The sequence below is a fragment of the Canis lupus genome, chromosome 34 (assembly GCF_048164855.1).
Source record: "Canis lupus baileyi chromosome 34, mCanLup2.hap1, whole genome shotgun sequence".
Lineage (NCBI taxonomy): Eukaryota > Metazoa > Chordata > Mammalia > Carnivora > Canidae > Canis > Canis lupus.
In genome coordinates this window covers 2,826,740-2,850,729 of record NC_132871.1, presented here as the reverse complement: position 1 = coordinate 2,850,729, position 23,990 = coordinate 2,826,740, and the positions used below count along the sequence as shown (strand labels likewise).

General features: G+C 32.8%; 1 long non-coding RNA gene across 2 annotated transcripts in view; it reads right to left on the bottom strand.

Annotated features, from left to right (window-relative positions):
• Positions 1 to 23,990, bottom strand: part of LOC140624537 (uncharacterized) — a 66,311-nt gene that overhangs the window by 28,264 nt on the left and 14,057 nt on the right. For both annotated transcript variants that reach the window (XR_012024009.1, XR_012024010.1), the window contains exons 4-5: positions 19,205 to 19,275; positions 16,972 to 17,094 (exon numbers count right to left, since the gene is read on the bottom strand). This is a non-coding gene — a long non-coding RNA (uncharacterized lncRNA). The remainder of the gene's footprint in view (positions 1 to 16,971; positions 17,095 to 19,204; positions 19,276 to 23,990) is intronic.

Here is a 23,990-nt window from a genome sequence, read left to right as displayed (position 1 = left end):
TTACAACTTTACTACAATATACAGTCTAGCTCAGCTCTCAACCCATATATACACACACACATATACGGAGTATGTAATAAATATATGTAAACATAGAGTACATACGAGTATACAATAATTATGTTTCTACTCATTATTATGCTTCTATTTATCATCAATCTGAATACTTCTTGTAATAAATAACAAATATTTGACTAGCTTGAACATTTTAAGAAGCTGGAATGATAACACATATTCACATTTTTCCTGTAAAATTAGATATAGTTCATTTTATTTTTTTTATTTTTATTTTTTGAGATATAGTTCATTAAACAAAGGTATCTTAGAAGAATACCTAGCCCAGTTGTTCCAAGGAGTACATATATTGAAAGATTGTCATATTCTATCTTCTTTGTAAAGCATCCTAATTCTCCTTACTATATTCCATATTTATCTTTCCTGGGTCTCTTATGATGTGTTTTCAACCCCCTTTTCTACTTCCCAGTATCTTTCTACTTCTCCCTTTTGTTTCTTTTCTGTAAGGCACTGTTATTTTTTTTCTTTATTTTTTTAATAATAAATTTATTTTTTATTGGTGTTCAATTTGCCAACATACAGAATAACACCCAGTGCTCATCCTGTCAAGTGCCCCCCTCAGTAAGGCACTGTTATTATACCTATCTTATTTCTCTCACGTATAACCCAGAGATGTTTTCATACTATCTCTCTTTCTTTAGATAGATGATAGACAGATCATAGATAGATATATCTAGATATATCTAGAATATCATAGATAGATATCCTAGCTATCTATCCATTCTGTCCTTGAAATTCAGTATACGTTAGGATGCATTTAATAGCAAAAACCTAGTCAAATATATTTAAACACTAAAAAAAGATACTAACAGCTATGAACATTATACGGGAGGATGACCTTGGGAAGTTTTGATACAGTCGCTAAAAAATATCAGTGAAGAAGAATTTCTCTCCATCTCTGCACAGATATCTATGATTTCAGACTTTATCTTAAGGCTGCCTCAGTTAATATGCATATTTTTATTTCACATCCAAATGATAACAGATAATATTTCTGGTATCTTCTGTGCAAATACTGGGATTCTGTTACTCTCGTTGGCCTGAAATAGTTCACCGGCCTTGAAATGAAATGACTCTTATGGCTAGAGAGATGAAGAATTTATTTTGGGACCAACCAAGGGAACTCTGGGTAAGAGCAGTCCCGATCCCCATCCCTGCCCAAACATACACTCTGAATTCTACACAGTGAAAAAGGATAGACTTTTCTAAAGGGAAACCAATGGTATTTTGGTGGAAATAAATGCTGAGGAAGGACTCAACAAATGTCCCTATTTTATGATTTTTCTCGTAAATCAGACATTTTTCCCCTTCCATTTATACTACTTTCTGACCAATTTGGTTCTTCAATTTTAATGAAAAATATGGTCTGCTTTGCTCTCAAACATTTGTTTCCACATTTGTTCTACTTCATAATCTTAGCTATTTTACAACATACAATGTCATTGATATTTTATAAGAAATCATGGGGAGGGGAAATGCCAACATGCTAAGCTTAAAATCAGTTTGATCTTTGCCAGTTACATAAATTTAAATATATTAATAACAGAGAAATAAGCCACCCACCTATGAGCTCATCTGTCTTCACAGGGGATGCTTCTTTTAAAAAAATACTAGAGAAAGATCAGAGTAATTATTATATCTAAAAACAAATACAAAAGAGAAACAGGCTATCAAAATAGTTTTGTGGTCCTGGGTGGCTGAGTTAGTTGAGCATGGTTTTGGCTCAGGTCACAATCTCATGGGTAGTGAGATCTTGCCCCAACTCGGAGCTCCCCACTTAGCAGGGAGTCTGCTTGAGGACTCTGTCCTGCTGCCCCTTCCCCACAACCTCAAAATAAACAAATAGGTCTTTTAAAAAAATAGTAGTTTCATAAAGCTTAAACTTTATGCATGCAAAATTTTAAATGTAACAAAGAAGATGACTGATTTGATTTTTGGAGGGAAAATAAAACAAAGAATGGAAGAATTGAATTGACACCAGTGTAACCTTTCTCTGCTTACTACTTCTAGGGAATATGTTCTTTGACAATTCTTCAAGGGAACTGTACCTTTCAACTCCAGAGAACTATTTCCAACACCTCTACACTAGATAAGAAATTATAAGATCCCATAAATACTCAACATTTCTATATGAACATGCTTTTCCCCATGTTCTTCATTTGTTGAATATGTAAGATCTTACTAATTTTGGTAATCTTCCACATACTGATATAATAATAGAGTGTTTAGTTTTTATACGTGTATTGTGATATATCAAAATCCTTAAAATACAAATGTAAAAATAAATCCTGTGAATTATAAGTTTCTCGTTGTTTTACATTTATTTGCAGTTTAATACATATATATTATGTTCATCTGTTTCTTCAGGTGACAATAAATCTTAATTTATTCTGGCATTTAGTTGAAAATTTGCCACTCTTGTCATCCGTTATTTATGGAATAAACCACTTTCAGATATGAGTCTTCTGGTTCAAAGGTTCTATATAGTTCCAGACAGGATTGCTGTGGGAAGTTTTATAACTAACCACATCCTGATAAAATTTATGAACTTAGAAAAAAAGGGGAAAATCTTGGGGGCTTTCATTGAAAATAACAAATTATCTCTAAGCTAAAATAAATAGCCTTTCAGGTCCAGTATCTTCCATTCTGGGAACCAAAAGACAACGGAATAGCAGCCACATACTAAAAGATGAAAGGACGGCGGAAGAGGCCTGTCTTCTTCTTAGTGTATTCCCACTCACATAGTTTCTCAAGCCCCAAACTTAGGAATTATTGAATTATCTTTTCCTCCATTATTCATATCTAAACTATTTGTTCATTTGACAAATGAACACTTTTATGGAGCCTATGTATTTTTATGTGTTGTGCAAGTTTTAGTGACACTATGACCAAAATGTTAATCCACTTCCTATACGGAGCTACCATTCCTCTTAAGTCAGACCTGTTTGGGTAACTGTAATGGACTAAATGTCTTTCCTTTTCTAGTCTTACTCTGCTATAAAAATTTCTCCAAGGCACTTCTGGATTATGATACTTAACTATTCAAGGTACATTGATAACTTTCCATTTTACTTAAAATAAAATCCAAACCCCTTATTTGCTCTTCCATGCTCTGTGTAGTCTCCCCACTTACCTTCGCATACACATTTCTTACCTACGACTCTCAAATTTAGTCATTTAGTCACTGGCCTGAAACCTCACAAGCCTTTCTATTTCTGGAACAGTGCAATTTTTTTCTGCCTTGGGGCCTTTGCATTGGCAGTTCCTTCTGCATAGGAAGTCTTGCTTCGGGCTGGTCCATTCCTTTATTTCAATCTAAGCTCAGACATCATCGATTCCATGAAACCTTCCCTGACTAATTATTAGGCCTTCCATTCTCTCATATTTACTTTAAAAAAAAAAAAAACACACATAACATTAAACTTCATTTAAAAAAATTATATGTGTATTAAATGTTTCCTTATCCTTACCTCCTACTATGCACACTAAAATATAAGTCCTACGAGATCAAAAACCTCTTTTTTTTTTCCTAATGTATAGCTGGGACCTAAAAAAATATCTGACAAAACTGTTGGAAGAAGAAACATGATTTTCATTTTTTGAATGGATATTAAATTCACTCTAGAAGCTGAGAATCACAAGGATAGTTTCAAGAGTACCTTGAACTCTATTATTTTCTTTTCAATCTGAACTGAAACAGAAAAGGATTCTAAAAAGAACCTGACCTCATAAATTTCATAGTAGTAGGTACTTTTTAACCACAGGAGTCTCAGTAGCTGATATCCTTTTTCACCTAATGGCTCTTTGTCTCTGAACTTTCTAGTAATTTCCTCTCTCTTGAGGTCACTAGAAGGCTCCAAGCAAGGATATTAAGCTAATCCCAACCAAAACCCCAGGATTTCATGTGGAAGTATCCAACTAAGTAATAAAGTATTGAGGTAGAAAGAAACAAGCTTGAACTCTCTGTTAGATGATCTTATTTATTCTGGCTTAGGAAAGCAGTTTTTTTTTTAATGAGTTAAAGATAAAAAGACTGTCTGTTACCACCTACATATCAAAGTCAATGACTTTTATTACCAAACAAAATAATTTGTCATTCATTAGAGAGGATTTAATTGAAGAAGCATACCTAGTACACCATGTATGATTCTAAGTTAGTAAATATTGTGTACTGTCATGTTCCTAATATATAAAGCATTACAATTAAATGCTGTTGCACAAATGCTACAAAGAAAGTAAATAAATTTCAAATAAGTGAATAGATGAAATGAGAACAGACCTAGGAGCAGAAAGGTTCAGAAAAATGAACATACAATAAGATAAAATATTTTATGAAGTCTTAACTGGTAAATGAATATAAAAATCACTTTTTCGTTTCTCATTGATGGGTCAATTTTTTTTTTTTTTTTGGTAAACAATTCTAACCATAATCAGTTCTGTGTAACTGTAGAAAAATAATCTATTAAATATATATGTATACATACCGGATAATCAAATGAAGGAATCCATCATTTTTCTTCCTTTTAATTCCACCAAGCCATTCATTTTAGAATACAGTATAGCCTGGATGGAATCTGATTTACATTAAGATAATCAAACCTTATCGAGAAATGAAATTCAGAAATGATTTAACACCTATATGTGCATATGTCAGTGGGTTTGCAAGTATGTGATTCCTTGACTATGCTATAAAGAAAAATAAAACAAGGGTAATTTAAAATAAATGATACTACATTAGAAGAAACAATGAAATAGATTTTTGTTTCTAATTAAAAAATGACAGTGAATACAACAGTTAAAAATGTAGACTGATTCAAGTGTGTTGTATTATAATTCAATTTCTATGTGCAGGGTTTCTGATGTACAATTTTTAGTAATGACTCCCAACAGCAGCAACAGAGGAGTTATCCTCCTTTTTTTTTTTTTTTTTAATATGCTAGTTTTATTCTTAGGTAGTGTAGTAAATATTAAAATCTTTTCAAAAATCATTTGTGTTTATTTGTAGGATAAGTTAGGTTTTAGACCCAGGTCACTAGGATGCAGTATTTCATGTGGATGATGGGCAGCAAGGCATTCAAAAGACTTATTGGACACACAGGACTAATCTTTAGTTGTTCAGATTGTCTGACTGCTTGTGGGGTCTCTGCAATGTTTGACCCTTTCCTGGTAAGTGTTCCAATCTTTATAATGAGAACCAAAGCAAACCACTGGGATACCACTGAACTGGAACAAGAGTTGGCCAACTACGGCTTTATGTGCCAAATCGGACCTACGAACTCTTTTGTAGGGCCTATAAGTTACGAATAACTTTTACATTTGTAGCAAGTTTAAAGAAAACAAAACAAAACAAAACAAAAAACCCAAAGACTGTGCAACAGATATATTTACTCTCTCGCCGTTACAAAAAATGATTCTATGAACCCTGGCGCTGTTTCCAGGATGACATGTATTTTATCCATCTTGTTCATCACCATAACAAGACTAAAGTGCTACCAAAACATAGAAGACCCATAATAACCACCTGCATAAAGAAAAGGAGAAACTGTGATTACAGTTATAGGACTATAAAATATTAAGACTGAAGGGAAAGTACAAATATACCAAAGATGGCAAAGAGGATCAAAATAGTTAAATTAATTCATCAAAAAAATTCAGAGTTGAAGTGCCATTATCTGTTTTAACTCTGACTGCAGTCTCTAGCTCAATGTGTGTATATGGATGTTTATACAACAACAAAATTGTATGGGTTACTCTATGTAAAGTATCATAACCTTTTTTTTTTTTTTGCTTCAAGGAGTTTCCTCTATCATTAAGTTAATCTCTGGAATATATTATTTTAAGAACTACTTCTACATAGTCCAATGGTTTGATTTGATTCTGTTTTTTTTCCCTCCATTTCTATTTTTTACTATTACAATAATATTGTGATAAATATCTTTTCAATTGACACATCGTCAAATTTCCACTTACTAAGAATTTCTCTCTAACAGGTTTACTACTAGTTTAAAGGATCAGGACAGTTTTATTCATCTTGTTACATTACGTCAAATTGCTTTCATCATATATTGCATCTGTTTACACCATTACTAGCAGTACACAAATGGGTCTGTTATGAAAATTTCATCCACTCATTTAAGTGACTTCACTCATGACTTCATTCATTTAAAACAAATTAATATGCCCTTTAGACATGACATCATTCTCAAAGCAAGATGTGTATAAAATTGCTAATTTTATGACAGTGATGAGTAAGTAAATTTTGCCCATATATACAAGGTTGTGAAAAATCATTTGTTGTAAGGTTCCAAGATCTTTCTTCCTGTTTTACCTGCTTTAATCAGTTTATTTATATATCTTGCAAACAATCTGATTTTCTTTTTAACATTAGCTTTCTCTTTTACTAATCCCACCAAAAAAAATTTACTTTGCCCTCTATTCTAAGATCCTCCCTTAGGTTGTCATACATACTTTAACTTAATATTATTATATTTACATGATGCCCCTTATATACAATCACACAAGACTGTGAGGCATAGCTTTGCAATTTTATGCAGTGAATTTCAGTATTGAGAGGATAAGAATAAATACATTTTGTAAACATATTAATCAGGCTTAGGCTATCAATATTTCCATATCTATATATACATATGTACAGATAGTGAGCAAACCACGATATAAGATGCATTAAAGCAGACTAAGAAACATGTAAAATATTAAAAGATATAAAATCTGAACTTAAATGATAAAACTTATAATATTGAGTAAAAAAAAATTAGAAACACTATAGAAGGAAACCATTGCCAGATAAAGTGTATTAATTCATTTTCCCTTAGTGAAGCTCTGAAAGGATTGCATTTTGTTGATTAATGGGTGGTTATATTAGTTGAATATGGTTCACTGAATTACAAGCAAATGTGACATATTTCACAGATTGGCCTTAATAGTTGTAATACCATATTCAATAGGTATCAGTGTTGGCATAATACTTCTAGGGTAGGAATCTCCATGACACTGTCAATATAATTCCTGTTGGAATTGGTGATGATTAAAATTTGAAATAAAAAATAAGATATAGTGTTTATCCCACTTCTAGTCTACTTTGCTATTTGTTGTAAGAACCAGCTAGTTGGTGAAGTTTGCAATTTCCTACATCTTAGTGAGGATATTGGGTTCATAGGAACTGCACAAAAGGTGCCATTACATCTAAATTGCTTTGGTGATCCCTGCTCATACAAATTTCCAGACTAGGTATTACATTATTATTATTTAATTGATACATTTTCTGTTATGATTTTTCTATTGCATATTTAAGACTGTATATGTAATTAGGCACATCTTCATTTCGTCTTTCCCTATTGACCACCTGATACTTTGAGATATAGTCTAATTAAAAGTCATGTGGGCAAATGGAAAGTAGATTCACATTGAAATATTCATTTCTTTAAAATTGGTAAACTCTTTACTGATGTCAATTGAACTAAAATGTCTCTACTAATTTCACCTTGATTGAATTTACTGTGTCCTCTAATTATTTGTATTTTCCATCTACAAAATATACATTACTCAATAAATATTCAAAATTTTATTTAAAAGTAACATGCAAGAAAGATGAATTAATTGTGTGTGTGTGTGTGTGTGTGTGTGTGTATGTTTGTATGCATGTATGTATGTATTTGGCCACCAATGGCAAACCCTACTTATGTCTCTGTGGATATGGTGTGTCTTTTGATTAAGAGAAGTGTGTTTTTTCTCTTTTTCAGTATAGTCGACACACAATGTTACTTAATCCATAAGTGGACTGAGGAGTGCACTTGTGATGAGCACCAGGAGTAATGTAGAAGTGTTAAATCATGATATTGGACACCAGACTCTAATATTACTCTGTATGTTGACCAACTTGGATTAAAATAAAAACTTATAAAACAAAACAAAAAGAGAGCATGAAATTTTTTAAGTGTATTTTAAATAAAGCTTCAACTATAACTTGCTTGTTTTGATGTTATTGAGCTCCACCATGATCCAATTCAGTGTAGTGATTTTGTATACAGCCCTTAGTAACTCCTACATAGTCAGTGTAATGAAAAGTGTACAGCGAGTTATCTGGTGGATTTGTAATCCCTCCATTCTCTGGAAGATGGTGATATGAACGCTTGACTTTCTAGAATCATGAATTTATTTGGACATTACAATGGAGTGTACCAAAGCAACAATATACTTAGTAGAAAAGTGTTCTCCAATTAGTTTTTCCCAGTGAATGCCAAAGCATCCATTTAATTCTTTCAAATATGTACTTAATCTTCAATGACTAGAAAACAAATATAGTATTGATTATATAATTTACTAAAATGGCTAATCTTTAATGGTGTTGTTTCAATCCAGGACTAACCTTTATCAAAGATTGCTATTTGAAGCAAACTTTCCTAAGCTGTTGTTCTTTCAAAATGTGTTCATACATCATTCTTCATTTTTACTTTCCTGAGAAATGTTGCATATTCAATTCCACTTTCCTAAGACCTAAGACTACACTATTATGATTTAAGTTCCCATCAAATAAAGTTGAGCCCTTTTCCTTACAGTGAAGGTTATTGACTTGATCTGCATTTAAATAAAATATAAACCATGAAAACTAAAACATATGCTTTAATTTATTATTTAATGTCAAATCCTCTCAATTGAGCCTAAATTTTAGCATCATTTCATAAAAGATAATCTGCCTGTTATATTGTTTTAATAATTAACACTCTATTACTATTAATAACATTTAATCATATTAACACTATCACTATTAGTAACTTTAACACTGAGATTTTACCAGGGTAATTTCAATAATATTACTACAAACTTTAAATGATTAATTGAAAAAAGGAATGGGTTTGCATATATAATATATTATTGATATTTAATGATAGCTCAGAAATAATTTTCTATGCAATTATAAGAATGTTGGGAGAAACTTGCATAATCTTGAAATAAAAATATTCAACTATCACAAATCACATTTTTAATAGCTCAGGTTAATAAAGCATTCAGGTTAAAAAATAAAACTGTTATTAGAAATTCAGCAAAACAAAAATTGGCAAAGGTTTCAATATATTTGAAAATGTTGTAATTTTTTTTCTCACCATTTCATTATTTAATTCTATAGTTACCTTTGCCATTTTCTGAATTATGGTAAGTGAAATCCAGAATTTAGTATTCATCATTAGTAATTCTGGAAAATTATATAAAAATATCTTTCTCTGATATAAACAATATTACATTGCAATTGATTTTAGTTATATTTTAATGAAACATAAACTGAAATTCTTCTTGTCACTAATATTACTGTAAGAAAATAAAATATAAGTGATCCTTGAACAGTATGTTAGTTAGAAGTACCAACCTTCCATAGACAGTCAGAAACTCATATATCCTTTGACTCTCTCCAAAATTAATTAGTAGTATCAGACTGTTGACCTGAAGCTTTATTGATAACCTAAATAATTAACAATTATATTATATATGTATTATATATTGTATTCTTTCAATAAAGTAAGCTAAAGAAAAAATATTTGAAGAAAATGATAAGGAAGAGAAATTACATTTACTATACTGTGTTTATTGAAAATAAAAACCATGTTTAAGTGAACCTGCAAAGTTTAAACTCATATTGTTCAAGGGACAATTGAGTTTAAAATAAGCATTAAACATTTGTATGACTAAAAGAGTAAACAACTTTTATATCACATGAATTTTTTCATACTTAGATTTTTATTCAGGATAAAATAAATACATAGATTAATTTAGAATGATTCATATAGCTGAGATTAATTTTTCTGGATTTTATTTTGAATATGATTTGTCAATTGGTTAGCATCCTATATGTCATTGGATTGAGTTCAATCTCATTTTTAAGAATAATACTAGAAAGTGCTGACTAGTCTAAATTAGAGGTGGGAAGTGGAGTAAAGGAGCACAAGGAAACAAAAAACATTATTTATTTACCCATTCATATTTTATTTTATTATTTTTTTAAGATTTTATGTATTTATTTGAGAGGGAGAGAGAGTGTGTGTGAACCAGGGTGGGAGTAGAGGGAGAGAACAAGCAGATTCCCTGCTGAGTGCAGAGCCTGATGCAGGGCTCGATTTCACAACCCTGAGATCATTATCTGAGGGGAAACCAAGAACCAACTGAGCCACCCATGTGCCCCTACCCACTATATTTAAGATGCATATTTTTCTTTTTAAGTTCTATATTCTTACTCATTTTTGTCAGTGAATTATCTAGTTATCAGTTCAGGCATCCCTTATCTTCTTTCTCTCTACGGAACAAATTCATTCCACCTCCTCCCATATTTTGACAGCAAAGAGAAAAAAAATCTGCTCATTTCTAGTTTCCTTTGACATATAGAATCCTTTAAGTTCTCACAAAAATATATGACCTTTTATTAAAAAAATCTGTTATTATATATCCCATTTATATATAGATATAATACTAAATTATTGTTCATATTTCTCATTATTTTATTTTATTATGGCTATCCAAAGGCAGAAGTAAATTTGTAATTTACATATGAAATTGAAATTATCATAAGAAGAAAACTTTTATTTAAATTTTAGTCTAAAGAAAATACAACAAAGAAATTAGCAACTATATAGACTTTAATTGATAATCTTGAGATATCTACAGTAAACAGGGGCTAATGGAATTAAAAAAGGCTGATGGGCCTTTCATACCTGACTGAAATTTCCTAAAAAAAATTCATCACTAATGTTTACTGTGAAAATGAAACATATCAATGCATGCAAATATTTATATCTATTATCTATCTATCTATCTATCTATCTATCTATCATTGTTTTGTATCTTGTAGTAACATGACTCTTTGACAAGTATACAATTCTGGCATAGAATTAAAGAGCTCAGAAAATGAGTGTTTCTCCTGAAAAAAATAAATACACAGGAAAAATTGTATAGTGTTATACTGCTGAAGAGATTAAACTCCATCATCAAAAATTCCATATGAAAAAAATTGCAATGTTAGTTGTCACTTAATAGTTCTAAAATAGGACATTAAAAACCAAAATAAAAAGCAAAATGTTTCAATATCAGTCTTATAATACCAGAAATATATAAATATGTATTTAACTTTATTTAAATTAGTTTCATATGTTTAACATATTTAATATACTCATAACTTAGTATGTTATAATTTTTGATCCTCTCTAGTTTTTGTAAAAAATGGATTATTACTTCCTATGGAACTATTTTACATTAATTTATAAATAAATAATGAGTAGAATCATGGGAAAAAGGGATGATATAAACAGCACCTCCTATCTTAAGAGTTTTTTTCCAAAGGAATGATTTGGTGCTTTCTTGACCTGTTGCAGAGCAATTGTTTTCCAGCATTGCAAATTTTGAAATAATTAATTAACATGTGATGACTAGCAACTGAAATAACTATTTAAACTATGAGAATACACTATTTTGATGATAAAATAATTAATTTGCCAACCATTTGACTTCCATAGGGTATTATTCTAACAAGTATATCATTCATTTGATAACTGGTAATCACACTTAATAAAGGTAGGGTTCTACTATGAAGAACTGCCAAGTTGTTTAAAATAACATGCACCAAAAAAAAAAAAAAATGGAGCAATCTTACTGAACAGAATATAATACAAATAAATCACTGAGTGTTTCTAATAAAATTTAACAACAAGAAATATAACCAATATGACAAATCCTTTGGCCCACATTCTCACTTGACCCAGATACAAATCAGTGTATAAGCCTACTTTTTTCTTTCATACATTGCCAAGGACAAAGAGCTCCTTTCTTCTTTCTGCCTGTGTCAACTAACAAAATAAACCAATAACTACAACAAAGAAGACATGCTGTAAATAACCCAAGACTGGCAGTGCAACTCTACCACATTTATGTTTTACAAAGCTATTTTCATAATATTTAAATCTGAAAAAGTCAGTCAAAATTTACTCTATTCCTTGTACTAAAAGTAAGCCATGCTCTGAAGGGGTAAAAGGAAGGTATGTATAGTTCCATTTCAATGCTATCTTTGTCACTGATAGAGGTGAGACTGCTGGGATTGATTAATAGGCTCTTAATAAAAGAGTTGAAACCTACTTCCTTCATGACATAAATTTTCAGCCACATTTTGAAGTATTGGAGAAGAAACGTATTCATGTAGGAGATGATTAACGTGAGCCAGGGCAGTGTTTGTACAGACTATTATCCAAATGTGCCATGTATTTTCACATCTTCATATTTTTGTGTACAGTGCCACTTCTGCTGAAATTCAACCTCTTCTTATTTACTCGAGGAGAAAAAAAGTTTAATTTTCAAGGTCCAAGCTGGATATCTAACGAGGTAATATTGTGACCAATTAGCCAACATGCTTCTTTCCCTCCACACTTACAATTACTGTCATTAAGCCAGTTAGATTGGAATTGTTCATTGACTTGAGGAGTTGTCAGCAAAAGCAAAGTCAAACTCAATAGTACTGGTCTTATAGTAAGAAATGTATCTAAAAACAAGTTTCTGAGACTGTTTTTCTCCTTTCTCAAAGGACATTCTAGCCATTAACTGAAAAAGAGCAATAAAGAGAGAACAGTAGAGCGAGATATTGGTTTGAATGTTATACCTACTCATCCACCTCACTGGCTCTGGTATGAGGAAGAGGGACTGGAGGTGGAACCCTCAGATAACAGGGAGGATCTGCTAGTAGGCCTCCTGGTGTTCTGTGTCCTATCGGGAACTCTGGCTGGCAAACCACATACTGGTTTGAACTCCCAGCATAAGCAGGGCAGAGACCAAAGGGAAGCTTCATGGAAGGGTAAGCCAGCTGTACTGATTTCTGCAAACCCAAAGAATGGATAATAATAGATGAGAGGACTTATATCTTTAAGGAAGAATAAGAAAAGACCCAAGACTTCTACCAATCTATTTTAAATAATTGGATATAATAGCAAGTGCAACATGGGTACAGAGGGAACACAGCTATTTAGCAGATGCCTTCTTGGAAGGAGAATAGTTACCACAGACTACATGAGATAACAGAAACCTTACTGGATGTTCTGTAACGACTTTTGGTGGGAACTTTTCTTATTCATCACATCATGCCCACTTATGACTTGAAACTAGTAAGTATCTCCAGCATAAGTGCAAATCCAAAAAAGGAGAGGGAGAAAACTTTAAAATAATCCAAGAAGTACTGAAGTTGCTTAGTTTGTTCTAAAATTATCAACTTAAAATATCCACTACTGGAAATCCTGGATGGTATATTGGGGCTTTGGAAAGGACCTAGGTGCAATTATCTTAAAAATATTTTCATATGCAGTATATATGGCATATTATATCATTCGCATTGCACATGTCATCTCAAAATGAAGGCTTCCATGTTCCTCTTCTTAGTCAAATCAATTGCTCCTCTGTTAAATTATAGAACTTTGTTTACAGGTGTTTTATAGCATGCACAAGGACGTTTATATATTAGAGTTGTTTATGTACAGATTAGTCTCCCAGTATAATGGTACATTTTCAGGTGTACTGAAAATACCTTTTCAAATATGGATCTCTCAGTTCCTAACAGAGGACTTTGTATGTAGAAAATGTACCACAAACGTGAATTTAATTGTATTTAATCTGACTGACCTGAATTGAAAACATGGAGGAAGATGTTCTAAGTACAGTGTATATTAAACATATTTGTGTAGATTAAGTGTCAGTACTGATTTTGGAGTCCAAAGCATAAAAGATAGTTATAATACCAGGTGGAAATAAGAATTTATCACAAAAGTGATGTTGAAGCAGAGAGAAAAAAAACATTGGACCACAAACAAGAATGATGGCTTCCTTGGACTATTTGTGAAAACATTGGTTCTATGATCATGAACAAGTAAAAAGTATGTTTTACTCTCTTGAAATAGTAATAATATTTATCTTGTAAATCTAATAGAATTCCTAAAGATTAATATATGTGAACACATTTCCTGTAATATAAAGGACACTGCGGTGTATTGCTACTGTTGTGTTTATTAATATAATAAGTAATTATGAATAGTTAAAATGATTTATATTGAAAAAGATATTTGTTCAATAAACATATGCAAGGCACTGTTCTCAGCAAAAAAGATTTAGGAAGGGAAGAGACAGATTTCTTTTCATTCATGATTTTTTTTTCTTTAATAAATTATGTAAGTAGTATTCTTGCCAGTTTTTAAGAAGACAGCAAAAATTTCAAATTTAACTTTACAACAATTTAATTTTATAACATCTACTGAGGGACATTCCTTAGAGATATTGCTGCGATAATTAGTGGTCAGAAAGGAAGTTCAACATTAGTTATTTTTAAACACTTCAAGTCTTCTTGAAAAGAAGACTTCTCTGTAGTCTAACTCAGCTTGAAGTTTTTCAATTCTGAGTTATTAAATATTCTGTTTAATCTTTACTAAATAATAATTCATATCCTTTGTTTAAGAAGGAATCAATCCTAACCTCGGCAAACATTGTCTCCACAGTACTATTTGATCATGCATCTGTGGCATGCAGAAGAATATGTATATTAAATATACACAGTAATTAATATTTGTAGAAAAATAAAAAGTCATGTAAGAAGTTATGCTAAAGAAAAAAATTAAAAAAAAACAAACAGTAAAGTAGCTAATGTATGCGGAACTGGAAATACAACTGAAAAGCAACTTAAGGTAGCCAAATATTGCAAGACAATTTGTCAAAATGAATTACTTATTGAATGACCATTATAAAATAATTTTCAACATTTACATTAAGTATTCTAAAGATTTTGATATGTAGATGGAACTCAATATTTTATGAATAAATGAATAAAGGGAAAATTCACTAATTAAGTTAGCTTGTATGCCATGAACCAAGGATTGTACTTTAATAAGACGATATAAAAACAACAAAAAGAAAATAGTAAGCTAACCTATCTCCAAAGCATATGGCCAGAATCAGCTAGGCACTTGTGATAAAAGGAGAAAACGTTTGCTTTTTGAGTTCAAGGACCCACAAATTGATTTCATTGGTGTGGTAGAAATAAATATTTTGGGCTCTCTCTGAAGACATCTACAAAGTGTATATAATTATGTATTGATTTATTGGTTGATTGACTGCAAAGTGGTTTTATTTCCCCATCTGTACCATTAAGAAAAAGGGTCAAGAGAAAAAAAAAATAAGCTCTTTTTTCACGTGGATGAGGCTTTTTTATCAGCAGTCATTTCATACTTCTACATTTTGATAAACTACACCCAAATCTATGGAGCCCCTCCAATAATATTTAAAATTACTCTGAGAAAAGTTAAGTCTATTTCAACCACTGTTGTTCATCGAGATGACTAAATTGAATATGGTGCTTTAGCCTCCTTTCCTTAGAAATTAGAAACTGAATTACCTCGAGAGACAAAAGGCCTAAACTCTACTTTATAGCCTGATACTGCACCTTTAAATGGATATGGATGGTAAGAATTGGATCGTTAGCATACTGGAAACTAAGAATCAAGATGAATCTTGATATATCTGAATTTTCTCTGTCTGTACTTGGACCTTTGAATTACATTTCTAACTCATTAAATTGTACAATTAACTTTGATGGGTAAAGTGTAGAGTATATAGTAAGATGGCTAAAATACATATTCTTTTTGGCCCATTAATTCCATATTTAAGATTGAGCCTAAAGAAATAGTCCAAAAGGTACAAATTAATATATGTACGAGAATGCTTAGTACAGCATTATTTATCACAATGAAAAAGTGGAAATTTCCCAAAAGTAGAAAATCAAATAAATTATGCAGTATCATAAGATGAATAGCAATAAACCCACATATAAAGAAACTTAGAGGTATAGGAAATTCCTCATTGTAGCAGATTTAATAGAAGTAGCACCTTTAATAGAACTAGATATAAAACTGTAAAACACCATCATCACATACTGAAAATATCTTTAATTAGAGAACAGCACATGACATTCATGTTATATCTGAACCCCAGATGTGATATGTCCAATTGGATGCCCAATTTTTAAATAAATGTTTTCCCAACATTAGAAATTAAAAGATTTTATATAGAATCTGACAACCATGTATATCTTAAGGATCATAAAATTTCCTATAAAGAATATGTTCATGGGGCATGACTAAAAGATCCACATATATCTACCCCACACAATATTCTAAATATGTTTCTAAGTAAAAAACTGTTAGAATTTCTACAAATTTTAGTTTTAAAAAAACTTACATTCTTAATTTCTACTCAAGGTATGCAAATAATTTCCATAGATAGGGAAAAGAGTATTACCATTTTAAAAATGAAAACAAATTATGAAAGTAATAAATAATTTGAATATTAGACAGTTTGTACATAAAATTCAATGTAACAAAGATTTACCATGTTATCCAAGAGAAGAGAAAATTGTTGGTAGAAGAGGGTTGTGAGAGACATACTTTGGAAGGCTATTCTTTCCATAGCATTTCTTCAGTAATACTTCAGAACTTTGGAGAATCACCTGTATCTTTCATTAAAATTGTACTTCCGAAAGTTTTGGCACAGAAAATTGCCCTTTGAGTAACACAAAATCTAATATAAATGTGCTTCAAGCCATAGGGAAAAATCAGATGTCCTAAAAATAGATTATTTGGAAAAAAGATGGATTTGTACAAGTTGGATATTTCCACAAAGCAACAAGTTGCATGATTCAAATTTGTTCCTCCATCCCCCTCCCCCCCAAAAAAACCCTCAATTTGTTCCCTATGATATATTCTGACAGAAAATATTGTTGAGTGAAGTGGTGACAGTGAGGGTTTCTTTGCCTAAAACCATGTCAAGACGTTGTATTTTTTTTTTCAGTGCTTTTTACAAAGAGGAGCTTTTTACCTGGAAGGTGGCACCACTTTTTGTAAGCTACCATCAGGCAGTTCCAACAGAGCAGTGTCTGTGTGAGGTAAACCTGTAGGATATTACCTTTGAGAAGAGCAGCTTGTTTGGCCAGCAAATCACCTGAGAGAAAAGAGTCAGATTTTCAGGATATTCCTTAGAATCCCTTTCACCGTGGCATTCCAAGAACATGAACACATTTATTTTAGGAATTTGGCCATACCATGCACAAGTTAACTTCTAGCAATACGAAGATGTAATTTTCCACTAGATCATTGGTATCTGCTACAAAAGGAAAAGCACCTCATTAAGTAGCTATAGCTCCATTGTTTCCCCACTGTCTGCTGTTAGGCTCAATTGATCAAATCCATAGACAAAAAAAGATAAAGGAAATTTTGGAAATGAGTTTTAACACTATTGATTATAATATAAAATACAACATGAGGGACGCCTGGGTGGCTCAGTGGCTCAGGTGGTGACCCCAGGGTCCTGGGATCCAGTACTGCATCGGGCTCCCCGTAGGGAGCCTGCTTCTCCCTCTGCCTGTGTCTCTGCCTCTGTGTGTTTGTCTCTTATGAATGCATAAAATCTTTAAAAAAAGAAAAATAAAATAAATACAATGTGAAAGTTTTTCCTAAGAATATAGTAAGCAAATATGAATGAGAAAATAATCTGTTATAATGATTGAGAAATTCTTCCTTTTTTTTAAGATTTATTTATTTATGATGGACATAGAGGGAGAGAGAGAGAGGCAGAGACACAGGAGGAAGGAGAAGCAGGCTCCATGCAGGGAGCCCGATGTGGGACTGGATGCTGGGACTCCAGGATCGCGCCCTGGGCCAAAGGCAGGCGCTAAACTGCTGAGCCACCCAGGGATCCTGAGAAATTCTTCCTAAAAATTTTTTCTAAGCATTTACATCAGATTTTAGACTTCAATATCTGTTGCAAATACTAACATTTTCTTAAAAAAGAAAATCATTAAATGATTATGAAAATCATAAAGAACTATTTCAGAAATATAATTCTTAACATTTGGAAACATAACCCATTAAAAATCTCACCTGTATTAGAAAGCAGATATATTTTGATCAAATTTTTTTAATAGACAAAACAACATCAATACTACATATAGAGCCTAAGGAATGTAGCCTGGATTTTAATAAAGTCCAAACTCATAAATTTAAACATAGTATATGATTAGAAAATAATCTAGGAAATGAAAGAGCACATAAATAGCTCATTTAAAATGAGTAGCTGAAAATTTTATATTGTTTTCAATATTTTAATATACTCCTGAACTCTGGTTCTGTTTCACAAAGTATTAAGAAACTGACAAACACTGCATATACCTGTAAGGTAGTAGCTCAGAGACTGGCTGCATCAAAGGTGCAGTTCCTGGGGCCAATTTCGTAGTCGCAGCATATGCCTGTCATACTGATAAGTTCACCTGGCCACACTCTCACTCCTACTGTTAGTAGCTGGGTTAGCATGTAAATTTACTTTCACCAAACTTATACCAGTTCAGATCTTTAAAGTAAAAAAATCAAATAATAAAATATTCAGGATGAGATTGTCCTATTACCAAGGAACTCTAAACTTTCCAAGATCATAGAGAAGAAAATAACTTATGAACAAGCATAGTTAAAAGGCAGAATACAAGTTAAGTGTAAGTAAATGCAAGGTAATCCATTGATAATAAATATTCCAAGTGTCACAAATAAAACAAAGGCTTATGAAATATACCCCAAGAAAAGAACATAGCAAGCCATATAAATAATTTCATAAAAATGTTGACTTCAAAAAACTAAGAAAAATCTGAAACTGACATACAAAATAGTATCACATCTTTAAAGATAATATCTAACATTTTTGTGATGTCACTTTTCAATTTAAATGTCCTTTTACAGAGTGTAACACACTTGATTTTTAAAACTAGCCTATCATCACTATTTGAGAACATATCATCCCTACTTAAAGATACCTAAATCAAGAAAGTCAGATACCTTTTAGATCAATGCTAATATGCAGTGATCAAAGAGCTACAAATTATTAGGTCTTACTGGTTCCAAATGTTCTTTCTACCTCCATTTCTCTTTATCTAATAAGAAGTGATACAGTGAAGCCTCCTCTGCAATTTAAACCCCTCATTCCCTCCCTGCACATACCATGGGAAACACACTAAACTGGAAAATTTAAGACTGAGAAAAATAAAATCAAAAGTTCAAAAACCTACCGTGCAATATATCTTCTGGAGAGATGAAAATCCTTCTTTCAAATGACTCTTTCACCTGAAGCAAGCAGGTCCTGGAATCAAGAGGGTAAGGAGATGTAAGTGGGAGCTTTGTGCCAATTGGATACCAACACAATAGAGCAGATCTTGTCATACAGGAAAATAAGAGGAAGAAAAACAAGCACTGTGTTTTCTCTACAAACTGTATGGAGAACAGTTTGTAGAGAAAATTGCTGCTACTTCATTTGCAAATATGATTAGGGTGAAATTCATCTGAAGGCAGGGAAATGATGGCAACCATCAATGAAACAGAAAGTATGGAGGAATTTTTATATCAGCAGGTAGGAAAAGTAAATTGAACAGCAACTTGTGTGAGCATGGAAAAATAAGGGGCACCTGGGTGGCTCAGTCGGTTAAGCATCTGACTCTTGATTTCAGCTCAGGTCATGGTCTCAGGGTGGTCAGATCAAGCCCTGCATTGGGCTCTGTGCTCAGTGTGGAGTCGGCTGGAGATTCTCTCCCTCTGTCCCTCCCCCTGCTCACATTGTCAAATAAATACATTTTTTTAAAAAAGCATGGAAAAAATTAGAGCAACAAAGTAAAAGGGAAACATCAACATAAATCAGACCTAAAGTAAATTAGAAAAGACTTACTAAAAGACTTGGTATCTGATTTAATTACTGGGCTAAAGAACACTTTCCCACTCTCCATACCTCACCACCACATTACTAACATTATAGCAACTTTGTTTACTCAGTACGTGATGTCCAAGTGTCAAGAAAAATTACAAGGCATACCAATAGGCAAAAATACAAGAAGACAAGCATCAGAACCACACATGCCATAGATGGTGGAATTATCCAACTGGGGACTCAACACAATTATGGTTAATATGCTAAGTGCTCTGTGAATAAACTACACAGCACGCAGAACTGATGGGCAAGGAAAGCAGAAGACTGAAATCCTAAGGAAGAATAAAAATGAAACCAAAATGAAGAGTGCCTTATAGACTTACTTGTGGGCTGGACATCACTGAAGAGTGAATCTCTGAGGTAAAGCATATTTCAGTAGTATTCTCAAAAGGCAAAAATCAAAGAAAACAAAAACAGGGGAAAATCCCAAACAAAATATCGAGGGTGTATGGGACAACTACAAAGGGTGAAACATATGCCTAATGGGAATACCAGATGAATAAAAAAGAAAAGGAGGAACAAAAGAAGTAGCTGAAAAAATAGGGACTGAGAATTTCCTCCAGTTTTTTGTTAGACACCAAGCCATAGATCCAGGAATCCCAGAGAACAGCACACAGGATAAATACCAAAGTTTAGAAAAGAAAAGTTGAGGACTAAAGATAACAATTACATCTGACTTTTTAGAAACAGTATAAGAAGAAAATGCAGTAAAATGTTGAAAGATATCACCGACCTAGAATTCTGTCCCCTGCAAATTATCTCCCAAAAGTAAAGGAGAATAAAGACTTCTTCAACAAACAAAAATGGAAAGAATTTGTTGCAAAAATATTTTTAAAATTTCTTTAGAGAGAAGGAAAATAATATAGATCAAAAAAACGCAAATCTACATAAAGGACGAGCAGCAAAGAAGGAATTAAGTAAAAGTAAAACAAAAACTTTTATTTTTCATATTTTTTAATTAAACAGATAACAATTTGTTCAAAATAATAATAGCAACCATGTATTAGATTATTATGCTTAGGGATATTGTATATGTGTGTGTGTATATATATATATATACACACACACACATACACATACATATATAGGCCTGTGTGTGCTTATATGTAATGAAATGAATGAATGACAGCAATGACACAGGGATGGAAAGTAGAAATAAGAATTATTTTCTTATAGGTTACTCACAGTACCTGTGAAGTAACATAGTGTTATTTGAAAGGGGACTTGCATTTTGAAAAGGTATATTACAAAATCAAGGTCAGCAATTTTAAGGAGTACAACAGATATACTAAGAGAGAAAATGGAATTATATAAAATGTTCAATTAAAATTTTAAAAAGGCAGATAATGACTGGAAGACAAAAAAAAAGGAACAAAGAACAAGGGTAATAAATAGGAAACAGTAAGGGATATAGTAGGGATTAATTCATCAATGTCAATGGCCTAAATACACCACTGAGATTGTCAGAGTGAATAAAAAAATATTGGCTAGGTATATTTTGTCTACAAGAAACACACTTTCAATATAAAGATACATATAGATTAAAAGTAAATAAATGGAAGAAAATATATCTTGTTAACACTAATCAAAAAAAAAAAAAAGCAGGAGTAGCCATACTAACTTCAAACAGAGCACATTTTATTTTATTTTTTATTTTTTTTTTTTATTGGTGTTCAATTTACTAACATACAGAATAACACCCAGTGCCCGTCACCCATTCACTCCCACCCCCCGCCCTCCTCCCCTTCTACCACCCCTAGTTCGTTTCCCAGAGTTAGCAGTCTTTACGTTCTGTCTCCCTTTCTGATATTTCCCACACATTTCTTCTCCCTTCCCTTATATTCCCTTTCACTATTATTTATATTCCCCAAATGAATGAGAACATACAATGTTTGTCCTTCTCCGACTGACTTACTTCACTCAGCATAATACCCTCCAGTTCCATCCACGTTGAAGCAAATGGTGGGTATTTGTCATTTCTAATAGCTGAGTAATATTCCATTGTATACATAAACCACATCTTCTTTATCCATTCATCTTTCGTTGGACACCGAGGCTCCTTCCACAGTTTGGCTATCGTGGCCATTGCTGCTAGAAACATCGGGGTGCAGGTGTCCCGGCGTTTCATTGCATTTGTATCTTTGGGGTAAATCCCCAACAGTGCAATTGCTGGGTCGTAGGGCAGGTCTATTTTTAACTGTTTGAGGAACCTCCACACAGTTTTCCAGAGTGGCTGCACCAGTTCACATTCCCACCAACAGTGTAAGAGGGTTCCCTTTTCTCCGCATCCTCTCCAACATTTGTTGTTTCCTGCCTTGTTAATTTTCCCCATTCTCACGGGTGTGAGGTGGTATCTCATTGTAGTTTTCATTTGTATTTCCCTGATGGCAAGTGATGCAGAGCATTTTCTCATATGCATGTTGGCCATGTCTATGTCTTCCTCTGTGAGATTTCTGTTCATGTCTTTTGCCCATTTCATGATTGGATTGTTTGTTTCTTTGGTGTTGAGTTTAATAAGTTCTTTATAGATCTTGGAAACTAGCCCTTTATCTGATATGTCATTTGCAAATATATTCTCCCATTCTGTAGGTTGTCTTTGAGTTTTGTTGACTGTATCCTTTGCTGTGCAAAAGCTTCTTATCTTGATGAAGTCCCAATAGTTCATTTTTGCTTTTGTTTCTTTTGCCTTCGTGGATGTATCTTGCAAGAAGTTACTATGGCCGAGTTCAAAAAGGGTGTTGCCTGTGTTCTCCTCTAGGATTTTGATGGACTCTTGTCTCACATTTAGATCTTTCATCCATTTTGAGTTTATCTTTGTGTATGGTGAAAGAGAGTGGTCTAGTTTCATTCTTCTGCATGTGGATGTCCAATGTTCCCAGCACCATTTATTGAAGAGACTGTCTTTCTTCCAATGGATAGTCTTTCCTCCTTTATCGAATATTAGTTGCCCATAAAGTTCAGGGTCCACTTCTGGATTCTCTATTCTGTTCCACTGATCTATGTGTCTGTTTTTGTGCCAGTACCACACTGTCTTGATGACCACAGCTTTGTAGTACAACCTGAAATCTGGCATTGTGATGCCCCCAGATATGGTTTTCTTTTTTAAAATTCCCCTGGCTATTCGGGGTCTTTTCTGATTCCACACAAATCTTAAAATAATTTGTTCTAACTCTCTGAAGAAAGTCCATGGTATTTTGATAGGGATTGCATTAAACGTGTATATTGCCCTGGGTAACATTGACATTTTCACAATATTAATTCTGCCAATCCATGAGCATGGAATATTTTTCCATCTCTTTGTGTCTTCCTCAATTTCTTTCAGAAGTGTTCTATAGTTTTGAGGGTATAGATCCTTTACCTCTTTGGTTAGGTTTATTCCTAGGTATCTTATGCTTTTGGGTGCAATTGTAAATGGGATTGACTCCTTAATTTCTCTTTCTTCAGTCTCATTGTTAGTGTATAGAAATGCCACTGACTTCTGGGCATTGATTTTGTATCCTGCAACGCTACCGAATTGCTGTATGAGTTCTAGCAATCTTGGGGTGGAGACTTTTGGGTTTTCTATGTAGAGTATCATGTCATCGGCGAAGAGGGAGAGTTTGACTTCTTCTTTGCCAATTTGAATGCCTTTAATGTCTTTTTGTTGTCTGATTGCTGAGGCTAGGACTTCCAGTACTATGTTGAATAGCAGTGGTGAGAGTGGACATCCCTGTCTTGTTCCTGATCTTAGGGGAAAGGCTCCCAGTGCTTCCCCATTGAGAATGATATTTGCTGTGGGCTTTTCGTAGATGGCTTTTAAGATGTCGAGGAATGTTCCCTCTATCCCTATACTCTGAAGAGTTTTGATCAGGAATGGATGCTGTATTTTGTCAAATGCTTTCTCTGCATCCAATGAGAGGATCATATGGTTCTTGGTTTTTCTCTTGCTGATATGATGAATCACATTGATTGTTTTACGGGTGTTGAACCAGCCTTGTGTCCCAGGGATAAATCCTACTTGGTCATGGTGAATAATTTTCTTAATGTACTGTTGGATCCTATTGGCCAGTATCTTGTTGAGAATTTTTGCATCCATGTTCATCAGGGATATTGGTCTG